We start from the raw sequence: 11,601 nt of genomic DNA, 5'->3' as shown, positions 1-11,601 counted from the left end.
ACTCCCAGTTTCTTCCTCATCTTAAATCTAAGAGATCTTTTAACAACATTGACAACAAAGTCTGGATCCATTTCTGATGTTAGTAGGGCATCTTTTTTCAGCTGCCTCTGTATCAGGGCAAAGAGTAGCTGAGGAAGGATTAGTAATCGGATATGTAGCCCTTCACATGTAGGTCATTAAACTAAGGCTGGCATAGTGATGTGCCAAGTTTTTCAACAGCTGTTCAGTGCCCCTCAGGATTCTGTTTATGAGTAATTATATATTTTTTCAGTGTTAATACCTGGCATCCTTAGCTACTTAAAACAATTTTTAAGTCACCTTAAAATCTCTCATATTGTCATGGTGGAGTCCATAAGTTTTCTTTTGATATACCCATTTAACTTTACAGTCAAAATTGCAAAATTTTAAATGATTCTACTGTCAATCCAATGCAAGCACACACAAAAAAAAAAAAGACCAGCAAGAAAAGGTAGGGAAGAGGGCAATTTAACCAAAGATTGAAGCGTAAATTAGAAAGTACAGGAAGGTAAATTCATGAAATGAAATAATCTTATTTTCATTGATTTGTAAAATTCATGTATTTGTTTTTTGACACATTTATTGAGTTCCATGGTTTTGTCTTAATACTGTTGATACAAAGATAACTAAGTCATAATTGCTGTCCTGGTAAGGAATCCATAGACTACTGGGAGAGTAAATAAATACCGTACAACATATAATGTACTTGAGATAGCTATACATGGAAAGGAGCAACTAAATGCTCCTGGACACAGGGGATGCAGTTTTAGATATGGAATAATTTTGCTCCATCTTGGAAAGTAAGTGGTTTTCCAGATAAAAAGAAGGAAAAGGTATTTAAAATATTGGGAGCTATAAAAGCAAAGATATGTCACAATTTGGCACATAATTGAAGAGCTGTGAGTAGGATGAAAAAAGATGAAAGAATAACCCTAAGGGTGTTTTAATTTGGACAGCTGTAGGAATAGAATTATATTAACTGGGTCATTTAAAGAATAGTGGAAGGAAATTACATTTTGAAAAAAAATAGTTTGATATTGAATATGTGGGTTCTGGGGAGTATGCTCCCCAGATATCTAAGTAGAAACTGATTTAGAAATCATCAGCACATATCTGGTGGCTTAAGCTGAAATAAGAGCTTGAAATCAAAGAGACACTAGTTCATGTGTTGCCAATCTATAATGTCTATGAGGACTGGAAGGTAGCAAATGAGAGAAACTATCTGGGAGGAAAGTGTCACAAACTGGAGAGAATATTCTCTGTTTAGCGCACAAGTTCCAAGTAGGAATATGGGCTTAATTACACCAGATCTCAATTTTTAAAGAGCAGCCAGGAAACTGGATTTTTATGTGAAATCTGGTTTTTAAGTGTTGGCAACTCTTTTGTTTGTTCATTTTTAAAATACTGAGCAGGCTAAACAGAACATGTGGATCACAATCAGAGACTTGGCAGCCAGTTTGTTAAGTTGGACTGTATACTGTAGAGTGAGAAAGGGGCTACAGATAGAATTTTGCAACAACAATAACAAAATGGTAATAAATATAGCTATGAGCCCCTTAAAATGTTTGACCTGAAAACATTGGGCAGTCATCACAAATTCCATTATTTTAAGGCTAGTTCTGGTATTTCATTAAGTCTGAGAGTATTCTTCAGCAAGTTGGGAGTGGGAAGGTGTGGGAATATGTTAGTTCTAGAGTATTCTAGAGTATGTTAATTTCAGGCCAAGAAAGCAAAACAAATTAATTTTTAAGTTACTTGAAAGCTATCTAAAAAGCAGAATCAATCTATAATAATCATTTCAACTTGCATTTTGATTGATTTTGAAAATATAGAAAAAAAAATTGAAACTAAAAAAATCAAACCAACCAACAAACCAACCAACCAACCAACCAAACAAACAAACAAACAAAACATATCCCTTCTCCCCAAGTAATACGTGAATAGGGAAACTCTAGGAAGATGACTGTGGAGGCATTGTAGTTTGAATTTCCTCATGAAAACAGGTAGAATGTCTTGGATAGCAAAACAACAATAAATTCAGGTCATGGCAGTAACATAACTAAATGAAAAAGAATCCTTATAAAGCTCAAAATGTGAGCAGGTGGGAACAAACCATCAATTTAGTATCAGCATCTGTGTAAGAGGAAGCAGTGGGAAGACAACAAAGCATCTGAAGGCCATGACAGTGGGAGGACCCTCAAACTACCAACAGGTATTTACTGAAAAGCAAGGGAGATTAGTATGAGGTCAGAAGCAAACTGCCTCACTGTAATTTCAAGATGAGGAACAAAGGGAGGAGCAGCAAAGTCTGAGAATGCTGAAGGGGTATAGGGCTTATGAACTCATAAAACTTATTGCTGAGCTCCTTTCTTGGACAAAGCCCAACAGTAAGCAGAAATTTCTGTGAGTAAAATCCAAGTTGAACAGGACAAGGACAATAGAGGAAGAGAAAAATGAAGGTCAAAATAAAAGAAGACACAGAGCTCAGAAATGACAATGATACATAAGTGTCATTTTATGAAAACATGAGAAAAGGAAGCTCTAGAACCATGAGGCTAGAAAAGCTATTATACTCCCCTCCTTTTCTCCCATCCAAGTACTAACCAGGCCCGACCCTGCTTAGCTTCCAAGATCAGACGAGATTGGGCGCGTTCAGGGTGGTATGGCCATAGACTCCCCTCTTTTTCTTAAAGATGAAGAATAACTAGCTTCAAAGTATGCCACAAAAGGATTATTGCTGAATCCTTTTTAAGTTATTATAATAAAAGAATGTGAAGTAGCAAAAAAGCATATGAAGAATATAACCCAATGATTCAAAACAAGAAAAAAAATTTAGTGATAGAAGCTAGAACAACAAAAAACAGAAGGAAAAAAAACTAGAACAACAGAAAACAAACAAAAAAACCCCTTGAGAGATAAAGTGATTGGAGAAAAGAATATTTGAAGAGTGACAGAATTCAGAAAAGAATAAAAAATATTAAAAGTGTATATATATGTATATATATACATCTTACTGGAAGTCCCAGCTAGTGCAATAAGACAAGAAAAGGAAATATTTTTCTTAGAGACTACTAGAATAATATATACCAACAAATGGGAAAACCTAGAAGAATTGATAAATTCACAGAAATATGAAGACTGAATCATGAAGAAATAGGAAATCTGAATAGACCAATTACAAGTAATGAAATTAAATCAGTAATTTAAAAAATCTTCAAAACACAAGGACCAGGCAGCTTCACAGTTGAACTTTACCAAATATTTAAAGAAATTAGTATCAATCCTTCTCAAATTATTCCAAAAAAATTGAAGAGGGAAGAATACTTTCAAACTCATGATGCCAGCATTACCTTGATACCAAAACCAAAGACACTGTGAAAAAGAATAAGTAGTAGTAATAATAATAATGGTAATACAGGCTAATATTCCTGATCAAAACAGATGCAAAAATTCTCAACAAATTATTAGTAAACCAAATTCAATAATACATTAAAAGGATCATAATTCACGATCAAGTGGAATTTATTCTAGAGATGCAAGGATAATTCAACATCTACGAATAAATGGATGTAATATACTATATTAGCAAAACAAATGATAAAATCATATGAACATCCCAATAAATGCAGGAATTGACAAAATTCAACATCAACTTATGATAAAAATTCTTAACAAAGTGGCTACAGAAGGAACATGCCTTAATATAATAAAGGCCACATATGACAGACTCACAGCTAACATCATACTAAGTGTGAAAAACTGAAAGCTTTCCTTCTAAGATCAGGAAGAAGATAAGGAAGGCCACTCTCATCACTTTTATTCAACATAATACTGGAAGTCCTAGACACAGCAATCAGACAAGAAAAAGATATAAAAGACATCCAAATTGGTAAGGAAGAAGTAAAACTGTCACAACCTGCAGATGTCATGTTACTATATATAGAAAACCCTAAAAGTTTTATTTAGCAAAAAAACTTTTAGAACTAATAAATTCAGTAAAGTTACAGGATACAAAATTAATATACAGAAACCTGTTCCATTTTGTGCACTAATAACTGTCAGAAAGAGGAATTTATAAAATCTCAATGTAATTGTATCAAAAAATAAGATATGTAGACATAAATTTAATCAAGGAGCTGAAAGACCTATACTCTGAACACTGTAAGACATTGATGAAAGAAGTTGAAGATGACACGAATAAATGGAATGGTATGCCATGCTCATGGTATGGAAGAATTAATATCATTAAAATGTTCATACTACTCAAACAGTTTACAGATTCAGTGCAATCCCCACTGAAATGCCAATGGCATTTTTCACAGAACTAGAACAAATAATCTTAAAATTTGTATGGAGCCACAAAAGATCCTGAATAGCCAAAGCAATCTTGAAAAGGAGAACAAAGCCAGAAGTATCACACTACCTGATACTATAGTACAAAGCTACAATATTCAAAACAGTATGGTATTGACATGAAAACAGATATGTAGATCAATGAATTTTAATATACAGCCTAGAGATAAACTCCTGCATGCATGGTCAATTAGTTTATAACCAAGGAGGCAAAAATATTCAATGGGGAAAAGACAGTCTCTTCCATCAATGGTGTTGGGAAGACTGGACCACTTTCTTACACTATATGCAAGATAAATTAAGAATAGATTAAAGGCTTGGATATAAGCCCTCAAACCACAGAACTCCTAAAAGAAAACATAGGCAAAAGCTTGTAGACATAAATCTTAGCAATACTTTTTTTGGACCATCTCCTGGTGCTAGGGCATCAAAAGCTTAAAAAAAAAAAAAAAAAAGCCAAATGGGATTATATTGAACTAAAAATCTTTGGAACAGTGAAGAAAACCATCAACAAAATGAAATGGCAACCTACTGAATGGGTGAAGATATTTGCAAGTCATACATCCAGTAAGGGGTTAACATCCAAAATATATAAAGAACATACACAAATTAATATAAAAAAAAAACCTGATTTAAAAGTGAGCAGAGGACTTGAGTAGACATTTTTTCCAAGAAAACATACTGATGGCTAACAGACACATGAGAAGATGTTCAACATCACCAATCATCAGGGAAAGGTAAATCTAAACTGGAATGGGATACTGCCTCACAACTCACGCACACCAAATATTGTTTGATAGCATTTTAACCACAGTAGCAGTTCTTTCAGAATTGGAGTCTGTCCTCTCAATCCCTGCAGCTGCTTTATCAACTAAGTTTATGTAATATTCTAAATCTTTTATTGTCATTTCAACAATCTTTACCAGGAATAGATTCCATTTCAGGAAACCACTTTCTTTGCTCATCTGTAAGATGCAACGTTCATCTGTTAGGATTTTATCGTGACATTCCAACAATCCAGTCACAAATCCAGATACATCTTCAGGCTCCACTTCTAGTTACTCTTGCTGTTTCTGCCATATCTGTAGTTACTTCCTTCATTGGTCTTAATCCTTCAAAGTACTCCCTGAGGGTTGCAATCAGCTTCTTCCAAACTCCTTTTGATATTGATATTTTGATCTCTTCCCATGACTCACAAATGTTCTTACTGGCATCTAGATTGGCGAATACTTTCCAGAAAGTTTTTAATTGGCTTTGCTCAGATCCATCAGAGCTATTGCACCTGTAGCCTTATGAAATGTATTTCTTTTTGTTTTTTTTGATGTTTATTTTTTTTTTGAGAGAGAGAGAGAGAGAGAGAGCGAGCGAGTGGGAGAGTGGAAGAGAGAGAGGGAGACATAGAACCCAAAGCAGACTTCAGGCTCTGAGCTGTCAGCCCAGGGCCTTATTCAGGGTTTGAACCCATGAACCACGAGATCATGACCTGAGCTGCAGCCAGATGCTCAACTGACTGAGCCACCCAGGCACCCCTTATGAAATGCATTTCTTAAATAATAAGATTTGAAAGTTGAAATTACTTCTTGATCCATAGTCTGTGGAATAGATATTGTGTTAGTGGGCATGAAAACAACATGAATCTCATTGTACAACTCCATCAGAGCTCTTGGGTGACCAGGTGCATTGTCAATGAGCCTTCTTTTTTGAAAGGAAGTCCTCTGAGCAGTAGGTATCAACAGGGGGTTTAAAATATTTAGTATACCATGTTATAAACAGAGGTGCTATCATCCAGTCTTTGTTGTTTCACTGATAGAGCACAGGCAGAGTAGATTTAGTATGATTCTATATTTTTTATTTTTATTTTATTTTTAACATGACTCTTAAGGGCCTCAGGATCTTCTGAATGGCAAATGAGCATTGGCTTCAACCTAAAGTCACAAGCTGCATTTGCCCTTAACAAGACAGTCAGCCTGTCCTTTGAAGATTTGAGATGATGATTAAAATGGCATCTTCTGTTTCTTCTACATTGAAAATCTATTATTTACTGTAGCCACCTTCACAAATGATCTTAGCTGCATCTTCTGGATAACTTGCTGCAGCTTCTACATCAGGACTTGCTGCTTCACCTTGCATTTTTATGTTATGGAGGTGACTCCTTTCTTTAAACCTCATGAACCAACCTCTACTAGCTTCAAACTTTTCTTCAAACTTTTCTGTTAGCTTCAAACTCTCAGCTTCCTCACCTCTCTCACCCTTCAGAGAATGGAAAAGAATTAGGGCCTTTCCCAGGATTAAGCTTTAGCATGAGGGAATGTGGAGGCTGGGTTGAACTTCAATCTAGACCACTCAACCTTTCTTCATATCTGCAAGAAGCCTGTTTCACTTTCTTACCATTCATGTGTTCAGTGAAATAACACTTTTAATTTCCTTGAAGAACTTTGCATTCACATGTTGGCTAAGTGGCACCAGAGGCCTCGCTTTCAGCCTACCTTTACTTCAACTTGCCTTTCTCATTACACTTAATCATTTCCAGCTTTTTATTTGAAGTGAGAGACTTGTGAGCCTTCCTTTCACTTGAACACTTAGAGGCTATTGTAGGGCTATCAACTGGCCTAATTTCAAGGCATAAGGAGGCCAAAGGAGATAGAAAAGATGGGGGAATGGCCAGTCAGGGGAGCATTCAGAACACACACATTTATTTATTAAATTCTCCATCTTATATGGATAAAGCTTGTGGTGCTCTAAAGCAATTCCAAGAGTAACATCAAAGATCACTGATCACAGGTCTCCATAACAAATATAATAATGAAAAAGTTTGAAACATTGCAAAAATTACCAAAATGTGACATCGAGTCACCAAGTGAGCAAATGCTATTGGAAAAATGGCACCCGTTTGATCTTCAAAGCACAGTAAGGTGAAGTGCAATAAAATGAGGTATGTCTGTATGTATCTTAGTTAATAATAATGTATCAATACTTTTTTAAATTAACAAATCTGTGACAATAGTGTAAGATAATAATAGGAATACCTGGGTATAGGCTACATGGGAAATCTCTGGATTGCCTTGGTAATTAAAATCAATCATCATGACCCAAATTTAAATTTTGCAGTCTTTTGGGGCACCTGGGTGGCTCAGTCGGTTAAGTGGCTCAGGTCATGATCTAACAGACGGTGAGTTCAAGCCCCATGTCGGGTTCTGTGCCAACAGCTCAGAGCCTGGAGGCTGCTTTGGATTCTGTGTCTCCTCTTTCTCTGCCCCTCCCCCACCCATGCTCTGTCTCTGTCTCTCAAAAATAAATAAAAACATTAAAAAATAATAAATTTTGCTGTCTTTATAGTAGTCTACTAAAGGAAAGTCACCAATTCTCTCCTTTAAATGCTAGAAATTAAAAAAAAATAAAAATAAATAAATGCTAGAAATTCAGGGGTTTTGTGGGCAAAGATAAGGTAAAGTTAGACTCCTCTTACGGTAACTATTATTGACCCTTAAAGATTTTGTTGTTGTCAAATATGTGTGTGTCTGGAGGTGGAGGTGAAGGTAAAGGTTGTTTAATAACATCATTTTGGAAAAATTGCTATGCTTTTTGGAGATTTCAAATGTTTCAAACCTAAGTTTCAAGTTTATTCTTGTTAAGGAAAGGCATTTAGTGTTAGGCACTTAGGTTTTTATTTTTTCAAAGAATTCTTGAAGTATACCTTGAAAATAGTTTATGTACTCTGCTATAATTTTGCCTTGTTATAAAGGAGATCATCACATTGTAAGAACATTCTCAAACTAAAAATATTATTTTTTGCAGGATCTTGAAAATTCTAATTCCCTAACTGAATTGAAAATGCTATTAGACTTTATTATGACCACTTTGGGGTACATGAAGTGTCCTTTTAAATTTTTTCCCCATTAATGCCATGCTTTTTTCTATGACCAGAGTAAAGTGTTCTAATGGTATAAAGACTTTTTCCCCCTCTACAGCTATCATATAGTCTGACTTACTGTATCTATATCTGGTAGGATAATACATTTCCTTCCAACCTCTAGTGGGTGAAGTTCATTTATCTTCCAATCTTGGAAAATGAGTTAACTCCTAACAACCTCTGATACTCAACAGAAACTCATCTGCACTTTGGAATTAGTAATTCATCTTTATGTCACAGTGTCTTATTTATTACTGCAAAATAGGTGTATAGTAGATATTCCACAGTGTCATGTACTGCCAATAGAATTTCATTGCAAAAGAATTGTTTTAAAATCTGTTGTTTGATTTTGACCTCGTTAGCACAGATCAGTTTTTCCCCCTGTATGTTTAGCCTGGAACATTTAAACACAATAAACAAGTGCTCTGTTAGCCTCTGAACAAAATTGTGATGGATTTACTAAAGTTACAGTCCCAATTAATAATTCTCTGTCATCCTTAAGAAATCAAGTTTTCTACTTCCTATCTTTAAGGTTTTTAAAGTAAAGAAGAATAGTGATTAGGTTTTAGGGTTTGTTTTTTCCATATTTCTTAAGTCATTTTTACTAAATTAATCCAAGCCTCATTTTTCTAAGATGTAAATTGATTGTTGAGACATACTATAAAAAAATCTACAGTGCCTAGCATAATTTATTATACATACTAATTGTTTCATAGATGATAGCTCTTGTTATTTTTATACTGTGCTGTGCTCCTCTCCTGCCTCACATGCCGTGTAAAATAAGTGATGTTTGGGGAGATATCTTCCACATATATTCTACTATGTGTGCTCTACTTGATCAACCGAGCAACAGAGGAGAATGCCTCTTCTTCGGTATACAGAATTCACTGAATACAGAAAGAGTTTGGCATTCTTATTTTATTTTTGGTGAAACAATCTTAAGCCTTTCAAATGTAAGTAAAAGTTCTAAGCAAAATATAGAAGGATGACATTGTTTACTACTGACAGAAACAGGCCTCTTTGAACATCTTATGCTGAAATGACTATTTAATAGCATGATTCATAGAAGCTCTCTAGTCCAAAGCAAATGCTTGAATGAAACAGCATTTATTTTATTAGGCAATAGTGATGTGTCTTTTATTGGTTGGACTCTGGTAAACATTTGACAGCAAATGGTACTTTACCCAAAGAGACACGTATCATTCATCACATAGTCTAACCACCAACATTAAAGGTCTATGTAACTGTGAGCCTCAAATGAAAATTCTAAAAACAGTTATCACAGAATCACATATGATTTAAACCAGTCTTCTATTTAAATAAATAAGCATGTCAGTTTTGTGTGAGTCTAAAAGCTTCATATCACTATCTATGTAACACAGAAATTGTGGAGCACATAGAAATCCATTTAAATGTAATGCAACAAAGCATTTCCACATTACCTTGTATTTGTAATTCCTGTTATTCATAAAAACTTTTATTTCTTCAACAAACATATTTTTCTAAGAAAGGCCTTTTCTGTTTACCCCAGGAAAACTTATTATTTATAATTTTAAGGTGATAATCACAGCAAACATTTTATCTTTAAAGTGCTTAAACATTCAGCCATTATTTATACATGAAACTTAAGGTAGCAAATAAAATTCTAATCTCAATAAATGATAAAGACAAACAATTTTCATCTTTCAGTTCTTTATACAAAAATAGATTTCAAGAGGTAATATGCTGAACCTTGGAGATTTTTAAATTTTATATTTTATTAAGTTGACTGTCTCTTATCTGAGTTGTCTAAATGATTAAGCTTAAGGTTGGGATTCTAGAAAAGGGTTTTGAGAAAGAGGATGGAAGATTTAAGAACCCATTTTATACTTAAACATGACTATCAGTATTTTCAAATACTTAAAATATTTACTTCCTTACAATATTTTCATTCAAATAGCCCTTCACCCTTTATTCCCTCCCAAAACATCTCCACAATGCTCCCCCCGAACCACCTCATTTTAAGAGGTTTTATTCATAGCTGGATTTTCTTGTGGGAGTTTTCAAGGACAAGAGTTAGTTCAGTTAGCATGGTCATAGCCATACTAGAATATTCACTTTAATTCTAGAAAACTTTCATAATTAATTTTCTGTAGCAGAAGTTCTAAGGGCTAGAATTCCCCCCTCTGAATTTCTTTTGAGAAATGAGATTCAGAAAGCATAGGGGACTCCAGCCAGCCAGTCTGAGGACTTAGACAAGTGTTTCTTATCATAGAAATAGCTAGAGGTCTACTGTAATATCCTCGTTTGACAGGCTAGCATGTTAATGATAGACAGTGCTGAGTTGCTACAACCCCATTAGTTTCACATATAAAAAGAACCATCTAGTTTTCAAAATTAAAAGTTCAATATACTCTAACATTACATTTGAAGTGGTTGGTGGTGGTACAACTTAAAAATTTTTTTAATTCTAAAATTCAGAGTGATTTTTAAGTAACAACTTACGAATAATATTTAAAAATTCCAAGATGGGGGCGCCTGGGTGGCTTAGTCGGTTAAGCGTCCGACTTTCGCTTAGGTCATGATCTCGCGGTTCGTGGGTTCGAGCCCCGTGTCGGGCTTTGTGCTGACTGCCAGCTCAGAGCCTGGAGCCTGTTTCAGTCTGTGACTCCCTCTCTCTCTGACCCTCCCCTGCTCACACGGTCTCTCTCTCTTTCCCCTAGAAATAAATAAAACATTAAAAAAAAAAAGTATAAGGAAACAGCCAAAAATCACAAAAGATTTGAGAATAGCATCTAATATGCTAAGAATCCAAAAAGTAAAGCAACCCAAAGAAATAAGAGTACCTAAAGCAGAANGGGGGCGCCTGGGTGGCTTAGTCGGTTAAGCGTCCGACTTTCGCTTAGGTCATGATCTCGCGGTTCGTGGGTTCGAGCCCCGTGTCGGGCTTTGTGCTGACTGCCAGCTCAGAGCCTGGAGCCTGTTTCAGTCTGTGACTCCCTCTCTCTCTGACCCTCCACTGCTCACGCTGTCTCTCTCTCTCCTAGAAATAAATAAAAATATTAAAAAAAAAAATTCCAAGATGACCATAAAAGACACAATAAATTTCAATCAAGTTTAGCTTAGTTTGAGAATCCTCACCACCCTCCCCCATAACATGGCCAAATGTACAGATAAGCACTTAAATATAGACATGATGATTATCGTGTATTGAACCAACAAGTATATCACTACCAGTTTTTCTCAAATGTCCTTCAGCACTTCTGAATTTATAGGAAGGCAGACTGGTTTAGCTCTCAAAAGTGAACATTTTCTTCATTTTCCTTCTTGAGTAAAAAAAA

This window comes from Hyaena hyaena, unplaced genomic scaffold, assembly GCF_003009895.1.
Source record: "Hyaena hyaena isolate Hyena2069 unplaced genomic scaffold, ASM300989v1 scaffold_722, whole genome shotgun sequence".
Taxonomy (NCBI): domain Eukaryota; kingdom Metazoa; phylum Chordata; class Mammalia; order Carnivora; family Hyaenidae; genus Hyaena; species Hyaena hyaena.
Note: the sequence above shows the minus strand (reverse complement) of the source record.